This window comes from Stomoxys calcitrans, chromosome 3, assembly GCF_963082655.1.
Source record: "Stomoxys calcitrans chromosome 3, idStoCalc2.1, whole genome shotgun sequence".
Lineage (NCBI taxonomy): Eukaryota > Metazoa > Arthropoda > Insecta > Diptera > Muscidae > Stomoxys > Stomoxys calcitrans.
The window spans coordinates 57,957,454-57,970,555 of NC_081554.1; the positions used below are offsets into that span (position 1 = coordinate 57,957,454).

The 13,102-nt window shown below is 36.2% G+C and overlaps 1 protein-coding gene across 10 annotated transcripts in view; it reads right to left on the bottom strand.

Moving 5' to 3' along the window:
- Nucleotides 1-13,102, bottom strand: part of LOC106081733 (protein split ends) — a 651,487-nt gene that overhangs the window by 126,430 nt on the left and 511,955 nt on the right. The gene's annotated exons all lie outside the window — the stretch shown is intronic.

The window sequence follows — 13,102 nt, forward strand, 5'->3', positions numbered from 1 at the left end:
GCCTCTAGCCGCCCCTAACCTGGGAACGAACGCTGTTGTTGGCCATTGGTTATTTGAAGGCTCCAATAACTCGCCTTGTCATCTCGAGTATCATTGGCACTCAATATTTAATTAAGAGCTTGTGACACCTGACTCCTCACGAAAATCGCCGACTGGCCGCGGCCGCATTTGCAGCTACTCCGCATAAAAACGGAACTTTCCACCATGCGCAAACTGTGGACGCGCCTGGTAGCTTTCAGCTAAGCTTCCCGTGATAACGATGTACACCACACAAGTCGGAGCTCAAAGTTTCAGCCTGTGTGGTGCTTATAGTTATCGCGTATCGGCCGGGATAATAACACAATATTCTCACAAAATTTCTCATTGAAATAAAATTTTGACAAAAATTCCCCCTGAAATAAAACTTTGGCAAGATTTCCCACAGAAAAGAAATTTCGTCAAAATTTCCCACAGTAATGAAATTTTGACTACATTTGACACAGAAATGAAATATTGACAAAATTTCCCTTAAAAATGAAATTTTTACAAAATTTCCCTTAAAAATGAAATTTTTACAAAATTTCCCTTAAAAATTAAATTTTTTCCTTAAAAATGAAATTTTGTCAAAATTTCCCATATAAGTGAAATTTTAACAAAAATTTCCCATATAAATGAAATTTTGACAAAATTTCCCATACAAATGAAATTTTGACAAAATTTCCCATAGAAATGAAATTTTGACAAAATTTCCCATAGAAATGAAATTTTGACAAAATTTCCCTTAAAAATGAAATTTTTACAAAATTTCCCTTAAAAATTAAATGTTTACAAAATTTCCCTTAAAAATGAAATTTTTACAAAATATCCCTTAAAAATGAAATTTTTACAAAATTTTCCTTAAAAATGAAATTTTTACAAAATTTTCCTTAAAAATGAAATTTTGTCAATATTTCCCATATAAATGAAATTTTAACAAAAGTTTCTCATAGAAATGAAATTTTGACAAAATTTCCCATAGAAATGAAATTTTGACATAATTTCCCATAGAAATGAAATTTTAACAAAATTTCCCATAGAAATGAAATTTTGACAAAATTTCCCATAGAAATTAAATTTTAACAAAAATTTCCCATGTAAATGAAATTTCGTCAAAATTTCCCACAGTAATGACTACATGACACAGAAATGAAACACTGATAAAATTTCCCTTAAAAATGAAATGTTTACAAAATTTCCCTTAAAAATGAAATTTTTACAAAATATCCCTTAAAAATTAAATTTTTACAAAATTTTCCTTAAAAATGAAATTTTGTCTAAATTTCCCATATAAATGAAATTTTGACATAATTTCCCATTGAAAAGAAATTTTGACAAAATTTCCCATAAAAATTAAATTTTGGCAAAATTTCCCTTAGAAATGGAATTTTAACAAAATTTCCTATAGATATGAAATAGCTCAAAATAAAACTTTTTTTACCAAAGCATTGCATAAAAAAAGTTATGTTTGTTAAATTCCTTGAAACGATTTCACCTAACAATTCTGTAGGATGGTGTATTTTTCAACGTACAATGCCTTAAATTCCAATCACCTGTACGACAACAGTAAAACTTGCAGTCATCATCTCAATCACAGGCACACATTACAAGCATTAGCCGAGTGGGCAGCACACTGCCTACGTGCCAATTGAATTGCACTTGTCCCACAGAAGTCTTCATCGATATGGATAAGCCATTAAACAATTAATGTCAGCAGGCAATTATATTCATATTCATTCATAAATTTTGGTTTATTAGAAAAAAAGTGCAAAAAATTAAAAAAAAAAATTATAAAAAATAATAATGGAAAGAAAAAATAATTAAACCGCAATCATTGCAATTTCTTGAATCGATTTTTTTGCCGCTAATATTGAAACGATCCACTGAAACAATAAAACCCGATAAACAAAACACATCAATAAATTTAAAAGCAAGTAGGAAATCTAAAGCCTTTGCCAACCATATGTGTGAGTGATGGAGATGATGCCAGACATCATTCGGCCTGTCTTGTTGTGATTCAAGGCAAAGAAAAAAAAACAGAAAGAAAAGTCAGATCATGAGAATGAGATTTCATTGCATCAAAGGGGAGTATGCAGATCCACATAAATATGGGTATCTCAATGATATTGCACTCTGACTGTCTGTCTGTCTGTCCTGTCCCTCCTTCAGTTGGTCTGCCTAGCTTCTGTGTTATGTCATTGCCGACTTGTGCACATTTGCGAACGCTGGTAGCAACACTTTGATGACAACTGCAATCGCCAGTGTCACTGCCAAAGAAACTGCTTTGGTTTTGTTTATTTTTCTTCTTTTTTTTCATATTGCCCTGGCAGTTGGTTTGTTCGTTGGTGTGAAAAGTGTCAAAAGCGATTGGCAGCTGGCTGGATATAAACTGTCGTAGATTGTTGCAAGCAACTTCAAGGCAAAATGGCAAACATCAAAAGATCTACTCGCACCTATGTACACACATACACGTAGGGAGATGGGAAAGAAGCCTCTAAAGTGATGCAATGCGCTTTGTTTGGCCAAACCACAGTGTTGAGTAAATGTGCACACCATAAAATGCTTCAAAAATAAAAGATTATGAGAATTTAATCCATTAATACTAGTAGGAATCTATTCTAAACACTTCTTTTAGCTTTATTATGTGGTTAGGAGCAACAATAGTAGATTTTCTAAGTAAAACTTTGTTGACAGCTATTGTGGGTAAGATGGTGAACAAAACTTTGACCGAAAAGTGTCAATCATAATATGTTTTAACCCAGAATAATGATTATAAGCCAGAGAACGATAGCTTTCTTGGTTGCAGGCACAGTGGGATATTTTAAAAAAAGATGTTATGAAACAGACAGATTTGGGAGATGAAAATGTGGAAGTCACGGTTGCTTTCAATGAGTTTTTAGTGTTCGAAAATATGAAATTAAAGGCGTAGTGGTATGTTGGTCAATGTATAACAGTTATCACAATTTTTCGAAGAGTATAATACAAGCTTTTTACTATTAACAATTTTTTGAATGTTTTAAATATGCAAAAATATAAACTTGATAGCATATGGGATATAATGGTTAGTGTATAACAGTTATCACAATTTTTCGAAAAGTGTTATACAAGTATTTTACTATCAATAATTATTTATTTTTGTTTTTGGCATGCAAAAAAATAAACTTTATATCATATTTGGCATAATGGCCATTGAATAGCAGTTATTACAATAAAAGGAAAAGTGTGATACAAATATTTTGCTATTTAAAATTATTTTTTTGTTTGTTTTAGAGAGCAAAAATACAAATCTAAAGGCATATTGGCGTAATTACCGGTGCATAACAGTTTTCACAGCTTTCCGAAAAGTGTCATACTTTTATACAAGTATTTTATTCTTAAGAATATTTACTTGCAATTTTTAAGTTGTCACAAACATAAAATTAATGGCATTGTGGTATAAAGTTAATTGTATAACAGTTATCGTAATTAACCGAAAAGTCGTATACTGTTATACAAGTATATTTCTACTTATATTTAATTACGTTAAAGCTTTTCGTGTGCACTAATAAAAAATTAATGACATAGTTAAAGAATGGGTTTTGTATAACAGTTACCACAATTATCCAAAAAGTGCTATGCTGTTTTACAATTATTATTTTTTTTATACATATTAAACTTTATGCTCTTTGTGTGCCAAAATTAATGCTAAGCGATATATTTGCAAAATGGTGTTTGTATAACGGTTATTAAAGTTATACGAATAAGTTTATACTGTTATACAAGTATTTTACATTTTATTTTTACATTTATTTATTCATGGCAATGTTTTTCGTGTGAAAAAGTATAAACTAAAGGACATAGTTGTAGGATGGGTTTTGTATAACAGTAGCACAATTATCCTAAAAGTGCTAAGCTGTTTTACAAGTATTATATTTTTTTTATAAATATTAAACTTTATGCTCTTTGTGTGCCACAATTAATGCTAAGCCATATATTTTTGCAAAATGGTGTTTGTATAACAGTTATGCGAATAAGGTTATACTGTTATACAAGTATTTAATTGTTTTTTTTTTAATATTTAATTGTATGTTTTTAGTGTGAAAAAGTTTTAAACTTTACTACGTAGTGACAAAACTGTCATTGTATAACAGTTAATACAATAATACCGAAAGTGTTTTTATCTGTTATACAAGTATTTTACTTTTTATAGTTATTAATTTTTATGTTTTGAGTGTAAACAAATAACAAATTAATGACATATTGGCATAAAGGTCATTGTATAACAGTTACAACAATAATTCAAAGAGCTTTATACAGTCATGCAATTAAAGTATTTTGCATGATTATTTATTTCTAACTTGTGAACGTTATGGCGTAGTGGTATAACAGTTATTAAAGTTAACCGAATAGGGTTAATCTTTTATGCAAGAATTTTTTATTTTTTAAAAATATTCTTTTATAAATATTAAATTCTATTTTTTTATTGTAAAAAATAGAAATTAAACTGCATAGTGGCAAAATTATCATTGTATAACAGTTATGGCAATTATCCCAAAAGTGTTATACTATTATACAAGTATATTATTTTTTATAATTATTAATTTGTATATGTTAAGTATCCAACAATAAAAACTATAATGCCATATTGGCATCATGATCAAAAGTGTTATACTGTTATATTGGGTTGGCCAAAAAGTAATTGCGGATTTTTTAAAAGAAAGTAAATGCATTTTTAAAAAAACTTTGAATGAACTTTAATCAAATATACTTTTTTTACACTTTTTTTCTAAAGCAAGCTAAAAGTAACAGCTGATAACTAACAGAAGAAAGAATGCAATTACAGAGTCACAAGCTGTGAAAAAATTTGTCAACGCCGACTATATGAAAAATCCGCAATTACTTTTTGGGCAACCCAATACAATTATTTTATCATATATATGAATAATCAATTTGTGTTTGTTTGTGTGCTCTTTATAGACTCCAAAACAGCTGAACCGATTTTCATGAAATTTTCACTGGTGGTGCATAATGATCCCGTGTTGCAAAACGCCAGATCTCTGTGATGGGCGGTGCGACTTAAGCAAAATTTTGTGTGCTCTCTTATAGTAATCAAAAAAAAATAAAAAATTTGGTATTCAAGTTTCGGATAGGGTACCTAGGGGGGCCGCCCCACCTCCAAAACTTACCAAATATATATTTAGACCAATCACAGCAATATGGGACTCAAATGAAAGATATTTAGAATAAGAAAACAAATCTGATATCCAATTGTCGGATCAACTGTTAGGGGGTCCACCCACTCCCCAAAACAAACCCCCAAATAAGACTTATTTACTGTACCTGACAATATGGGACTTAAATAAAATATATTTGAGTGTAGAATACGAATCTGATATCCAAATGTGTGGGCAATTATTTGTGGGCCGCCCTTCCCAAAAACACCCCCCAAAGAGGACAATTTTACAACCATAGCAATATGGGGCTCAAATGAAAGGTCTTTGCGAGTAAAGAACGAATTTGACATCAATATTCGAGAAAAAGTGGCCATGGCATATAACACGAATCTGATATATCTTTTCCATCCTCCAAAACACCCCCAATCCGGTAATGTTTGCCCACTATGGATATATGGGGCTCCAATGAAAGGTATTTGGGAGTAGACCACGAATCTGATGTCAACATTCGGGACCAACTGCCTAGGGGACGACCCATCTCCATAACAACTCCCCATATAGGACGTATTTGCTCACCATGACAATTTGGGTCTTAAAGGAAGTGGATCTCAATATCGATAGTTTTTAGGGCCTATACACCAAACCGGAAATATTAGCTGACTTTTGCAATAAGGTAAAGGTATTTGAGATTAGAAAACTAATTTGAATTCCAATTTTGAGGCCAATGGCCATATGGGTTTCAAATAAAAGATATTTGAGAATAGAGCACGATGCTGATATATTTTCAGGGCAAAGTGTTTGGGGGATTCATACCCACTTTCGGGAGTCCAAACTGGGGGTCCACAAAACCCTGGGGGGTATACATGTAAAGGGTGATTTTTTTGAGGTTAGGATTTTCATGCATTAGTATTTGACAGATCACGTGGGATTTCAGACATGGTGTCAAAGAGAAAGATGCTCAGTATGCTTTGACATTTCATCATGAATAGACTTACTAACGAGCAACGCTTGCAAATCATTGAATTTTATTACCAAAATCAGTGTTCGGTTCGAAATGTGTTCATTCACCGTAACGTTGCGTCCAACAGCATCTTTGAAAAAATACGGTCAAATGATTCCACCAGCGTACAAACCACACCAAACAGTGCATTTTTCGGGATGCATGGGCAGTTCTTGAACGGCTTCTGGTTGCTCTTCACTCCAAATGCGGCAATTTTGCTTATTTACGTAGCCATTCAACCAGAAATGAGCCTCATCGCTGAACAAAATTTGTCGATAAAAAAGCGGATTTTCTGCCAACTTTTTTAGGGCCCATTCACTGAAAATGATTTGCAAGCGTTGCTCGTTAGTAAGTCTATTCATGATGAAATGTCAAAGCATACTGAGCATCTTTCTCTTTGACACCATGTCTGAAATCCCACGTGATCTGTCAAATACTAATGCATGAAAATCCTAACCTCAAAAAAATCACCCTTTACAATTTTCGTAGGATGGTATTTCACTAAAAGCTCTTTAATTATCGAAAATAAATATTCAAAGGATAATTTTGTTCCACATAAAGTAAAAGAAGGCGCACAATTTTCGTCCTCAAATATATTCTTCTCCAAAGAATGGGAATGAGAGCAATCTTTTACAATGACTATAAAGGGCTTCCTAGCTTCATGTGAACTTGAAATTCAGTCCCATCCCATTACAATTTTAATAATTTTCTAAAAGAAATTTGTGCGTTGTGTCATCAGTTTTAAAAAAATTTCCCCTTTGTCAACTAAGTATTGCTTGTAGAAAAAAAACTTCTAAGGAATCAAGTGTCGGAAAAACCTTTTGTATCCATGTATGCCTAAAGTACTCGCTTGTAAAGCAATTTTGTATGTTAATCATAAACTTAGATCCACTTATGGATTTCTTGTGCTCTTTTTTCTTTTTTTCTTTCAACTATTGCCATTTGCCTTAATTAGCTGTTGCATGGTTGTCTAGCTACAACTCACACTTTTCTTTTTTCCCCCAAGTGTTTTTTTTCTCGACATCCTTTTATGAGTTCGATTTGTCCATAAATCAACAATTAACACCCACTTATAGGCGGCAAATGCTTTCAAGTCTTGGCTTCTTTTTTTTCTGGGTATGGCGTATGGGGAAAACGTTTCATAAACATGAGTGCTATTTGCCATTTTTATTTGGTGAACATGATGTTGGTGGCCAAGTGCAGTCTTTTTGGTTGTTCGTAAAAAAAAATATGAAAACTTTAATTAAAAATGCATAGCACGCTTATGCAAGAAAAGAAAAAAATAAATTATTAAAACACACAAAATGCAAAATATTTCATCTTTAAATGGTTGTTGGTGTTTACAAAAAAACGCCAAACAACTCGAATAGTGGTTGAGAAGAGGTTTACAAACCCTGGTTTTAATTGGCAAAGTGAACAACGCCAACAACGCCAACAACCACCATCACCGCCAACACCATCCGTGACAATTTGCGGCTGCGCATTGCACTTTGACAACAAAAACGCAAATAGGCAAACAGCCACACAACCCAAGCAGCCAACTCAAAGACCAACACCTACTGCACCCGCTTAAAATACTTGTATCATTGTCAGCCTTAAACTCTCGCATTGGTTTGCAGTATCCAAATTCAGAGGAGCTTTGAATCTTTTTTTTTGGGGGGAGGGGAGGGCACACTTGATTTGTGGATTGTTGCTCCCCGGTCCAAATGCAATAATTACTCGTGTCTCGTTGGCGTATTTACACGAATCATCAGAGTTGTTAACATTAATTATGGAGATTTTTAACAAGACAACTGAGACGTCATTGCATAGATCTCTATCTCTGAGGCCTGACTGTGGCTGGTTAATAAATTTATTTGAATTTTAAAAACCTATGGCCCCCACCCCAACAGCATCAAATGACTTGTTGTGAGTGCTGATGTTAATTTACAAATTTTTTACAACACTAAGATACAAACTGCTTGAGGTTGGGGTACGGGTATTTTTTTGTGGAATGTTTGCACATATACGCAAATTCTACCAGTCATCGTTGGAAGTATCATCAAAATATCCCTTCTATGAGAAATTTGCTCAAAATTTCCTTTTTAAGGAAATTTAAAAAAAAAAAAATCCTTTCCAATGGGAAATTTTGACCATATTTCCTTTTCATGGGAAATTTTGTTAAAATTTAATTTTTGTAGGAAACTAGCCGAACCGGGCCCACTCCGCTGCGCCATTTTTAAATCTCTAATATTTTTTTAGGGGGGGGAACACTTCGCCCTCAATGTGTATATCGAATTCGTGCTACTGTAGCCTATGTCCGTCTATCAGGCTGAACGCCTGCATTCAAATCCTGGCAATAACATCGAACAAAATGTAAAACGGTGGTTATCCCCTCTTAATGCTGGCGGCAATTGCGAGATACCATGTCATGCATGATCATGTCATGCATGCGGCACGCCATTCGGACTCGGCAATAAAAAAAAGTCCCTTATCATTGAATTTAAACTTGAATCGGAAAGCTTTCATTGATGCGTGATCATGTCATGCATGATCATGTCATGCATGATCATGTCATGCATGATCATGTCATGCATGATCATGTCATGCATGATCATGTCATGCATGCGGCACGCCATTCGGCCTCGGGTATAAAAAAAAGTCCCTTATCATTGAATTTTAACTTGAATCGGAAAGCTTTCATTGATGTGTGAGAAGTGTGTCCTTTCTCAGTTCCTGGGTAAAATTTTTACTCTACTCCCAAATGCCTTTCTTTTGTGTCCTATATTATCGTATTGGTAAATATTTCCGGTTAAGGGGGTATTTCGGGGGCTGAGTGGCCACCCAGACACTTGGCCCTTAAGGTAAACATAAGCTTTGTGCTCTACTTTCTAATACATTTTATATGAGCCCCATAATGGCATGATCGGCAAATAAGTTCTGTTTGAGGGTGGGGTGGGCTCCAGGGTCTTTTTTTCCGAAAATGGGTATCAATTTCCTGAAAATCAATCAATTTAAACATAAAATTACTTTTATATAACAGGGAGGTGTTTTCGAGTGGGGCAGTTCCCCAAACACATGGCTAGTCAATTGGATATCAAACTGGTTTTATTCTTTCAAGAATATTTCGTTTGAGCTCTATATTGTCGTGATTGGTCTATATACCCATATGACGGGTTTTGGACGGCCCTCGTGGCACCTGACCCCAACAATAGAAACCATGGTCTGTTTTGACGGTGAGAGTCAAAAAAAAAAAAAAAAAATCGAACGAATTGCATTACCAATATTCGAGATGTGATGTTTTTGAAAATTAGGGTAATGAAAAGTGCTTTTAAGGGGAGGAATGGTATCTTAGACATTTCGACTCAAATATTGGTATCGCATTCGTGTTCCACTCCCAAATCCCTTTAATTTGAGCCCCATATTGCCATGGTCGGTAAATATGAACCGTTTGGAGAGTGTTTTGGGGCTGGAGCGGCCACCGGCACTTTGGCCTGAAAAAAGATACCTAATTCGTTATTTACACCCAAATGCCGTTGATTTGAGCTCCACATTGATATAGTGAGGAAATGAAGTTCAGTTTAGGAGGTGATTAAGGGCGGACCTCCAAACACTTGGCTTCAAAGTTGGATATCAGATTCGTTTTCGACTCTCAAATATCTTTCATTGAGTCCCATATTATCATAATAGGCCAATGAACCTATTTTGTGTGTGGACGAGATTGCGAGATTTGGAACTAGATGGAAGACAAAGACGAGCAGACCAAGGATATTTTCTACGAGAGCCTAGAGAGAGGGAATATGACCGCTGCCCCGTCCATGATATTAAAATCGTTCTGGGAGATTTTAATGCGATGATAGGGAAGGACGACATTTTTGGTCCAACAGTAGGAAAGTTTAGCCTCCACGAGATAACGTCCAGTAATGGGTTGAGGCTGATAGATTTCGCCGCGGCAAAAAACATGGTAGTTAGTAGCAACAGATTTCAACATACAAATATTCACAAAGCCATATGGCTGTCAACCGAGCAAAACACGAGAAACCACATTGATCACGTTATGGTAGATGGAAGGCATTCATCCAGCGTGTTAGATGTACGACCGATCCGTGGAGCGAATATAGATTCGGATCATTACCTTGTTGCAGCAATGGTTCGCATCCGTTTGAACATGACGAGGAAAGTACGATCTGACACTGCACGAAAGCTGGACATTGAAAAGCTGCAAAGACAACAGATGGCAAAGGTATACTCCACTCGACTGACCCAACTGCTTGATGAAAGCACTCCTTGTTCCGATGATATAATGGCGCAGTGGCAAACTATGGCCCATTCCATGGAAAATGCCGCGAAATCCGAAAGAAACCCATGGTACGACCAAGATTGTCGAGATGCTATTGAAGCCAGGAATGCGGCATATAGAGCAGTTCTGCATTCAGTAGCAACGCAGGGGAGAGGTATCGGAAGAAAAGGAGAGAGGAGAAACGTATATACCACAGAAAGAAAAAAGAAATGGAAAGATGTGAGTGTGAGCGAATTGAGATGTACAGGAGTCAGAATGAAGTCCAGAAATTCTACCAAAGAATTCAACATCAAACCGATGGCTTTGGTACAGGCACATCCTCCTGCAGCGACAAAGAAGAAAATCTGGTAACAGACGCAGATAACATGCTGAGAATATGGAAAGAACAATCTACCCAACTGCTAGTGTCGGATGTTGGCGGCGAAGAGGATACCGCAGAACCAATCCCTGATGTTTAAATCCTTGTTAGAATGAGATCCAAGTAGCAGTGACCCGACTGAGGAACAACAAGGCAGCAGGAGCCGACGGGTTACCCGCTGAACTATTTAAGACCGGAGGCGACACGCTGATAAGGCGTATACATCAGCTTATCAGCGCAATCTGGCTAGAAGAACGCATATCCGATGATTGGAACCTCAGCATACTATGTCCCGTACACAAGGAAGGAGACAAGACGAAATGTGCCAGAGGAATAAGTCTCCTCCCCATCGCATACAAGATACTCTCGAGCCTACTGTGTGAAAGATTAAAACGTAAATCCAATGAGATAATTGGGCCCTATCAATGCGGCTTTAGACCTGGTAAATCCACCCTAGATCAGATATTCACAATGCGCCAAATCCTGGAAAAGACCCGAGAAGGACAAATCAACGCCTACCATCTCTTTGTTGACTACAAAGCCGCCTTCGATACTCTTTTACGTTCAAAGGTATTTCAAGCCATGTCTGAGTTTGGTATCCCTGCAAAATTAATAAGACTCTGCAGGATGACACTTGCTGATACGCGTTCCTCAGTAAGAAAAGGAAAGAATTTCTCTGAACCATTTAATACCAAACGAGGTTTCAGACAAGGAGACAGCCTATCGTGTGATCTCTTTAATATCCTGCTGGAGAAGATGTAAACAGCATGGCACACTAACCAAAAGAGAACACATGCCACCCGCCTATAGGTCGGTCACCGAAAGTAGTAACTGCAGCCTTTGAAAAAGGAATCGAAAGAGAGTCAGTGAATGTGGGTCTGGCAGTAAATGGAGATAAGACGAAATGTATGATTTCAACTCCCAAAAAGCCTTGCACAACCGAGCTGATTAAGAAAATGGAGAAAGTTGGCAACCACAACTTTGAGATAGTCAGTAACTTTATCTACCTCGGCACCGCCGTAACCGAAACGAATGACACCAGTTTTGAGATTAAGCGAAAAAAAAAATATTGACAAACAGATGCTACTTTGGACTAAGTAAGCGGTTTAGAAACAAGGCCACCTCTCGACAGACGAAGATTATACTATACAAGACATCCATACTATCCGTGCTGTTGTATAGTTCAGAAGCTTGGGTACTTGTGAAAGCAGATGAGGCAGTGCTTGGAGTATTTGAGAGATTTATTCTTCGTAAAATATATGGACCGGTTTGCGTTAACGAAGAATATAGGCGACGTATGAACCACGAGCTGTATGAGCTGTATGACAACGAAAGCATAGTTACACGCTTCAAAATACCATGGCTGCGTTGGCTAGGTCATGTTGTCAGAATGGATGAAGAGGGTCCAACAAAGAAGTCTTTTAAAGGCAAACACGGTGGTACACGCAAACCGGGAAGACCAAAAGCCCCATGAAAAGATCAAGTGGTGGGAGACACCTCGAAACTTGGTGTCAGAGATTTTAGAATGAGCCCAGAAGATCAAGTAGGAGGAGGACTTTCTCTTGACTCTCGATATTACTGATGAATTTCATAGAAATCGGATCAGATTTAGATATAGCTGTCATATATATATCGGCCGATTTTCACTCCTAGAGACACTGCAAGCGCATTTATTCATCAATATTGTTTTAATGTTGCAACATTTTAGTGTTTTTATACCCTCCGCCATAGGACGGGGGTATATTAATTTCGTTATTCTGTTTGTAACACCCCGAAACATGCGTCTAAGACCCCATAAAGCATATATATTCTTGATCGTCGTGACATTTTAAGTCGATCTAGCCATGTCCGTCCGTCCGTCTGTCTGTTGAAAGCACGCTAACTTTCGAAGAAGTAAGGCTAGCCGCTTGAAATTTTCCACGAATACTTTTTATAAGTGTAGGTCAGTTGGGATTGTAAATGGGCCAAACCGGTCCATGTTTTGATATAGCTGCCATATAAACCGATATTGGGTCTTGACTTCATGAGCCTCTAGAGGGCGCAATTCTCGTCCTATATGACTGAAATTTCGCACGTAGTGTTTTAATATCACTTCCAACAACTACGCTAAGTATGGTTTACATCGGTCCATGTTTTTATATAGCTGCCATATAAACCGATCTTGGGTCTTGACTTCTTGAGCCTCTAGATGGCGCAATTCTTATCCAATTTTATTGAAATTATGCACGTAGTGTTTTGGTATCACTTCCAACAGCTACGCTAAGTATGGTTTAAATCGGTCAATGTTTTGACATAGC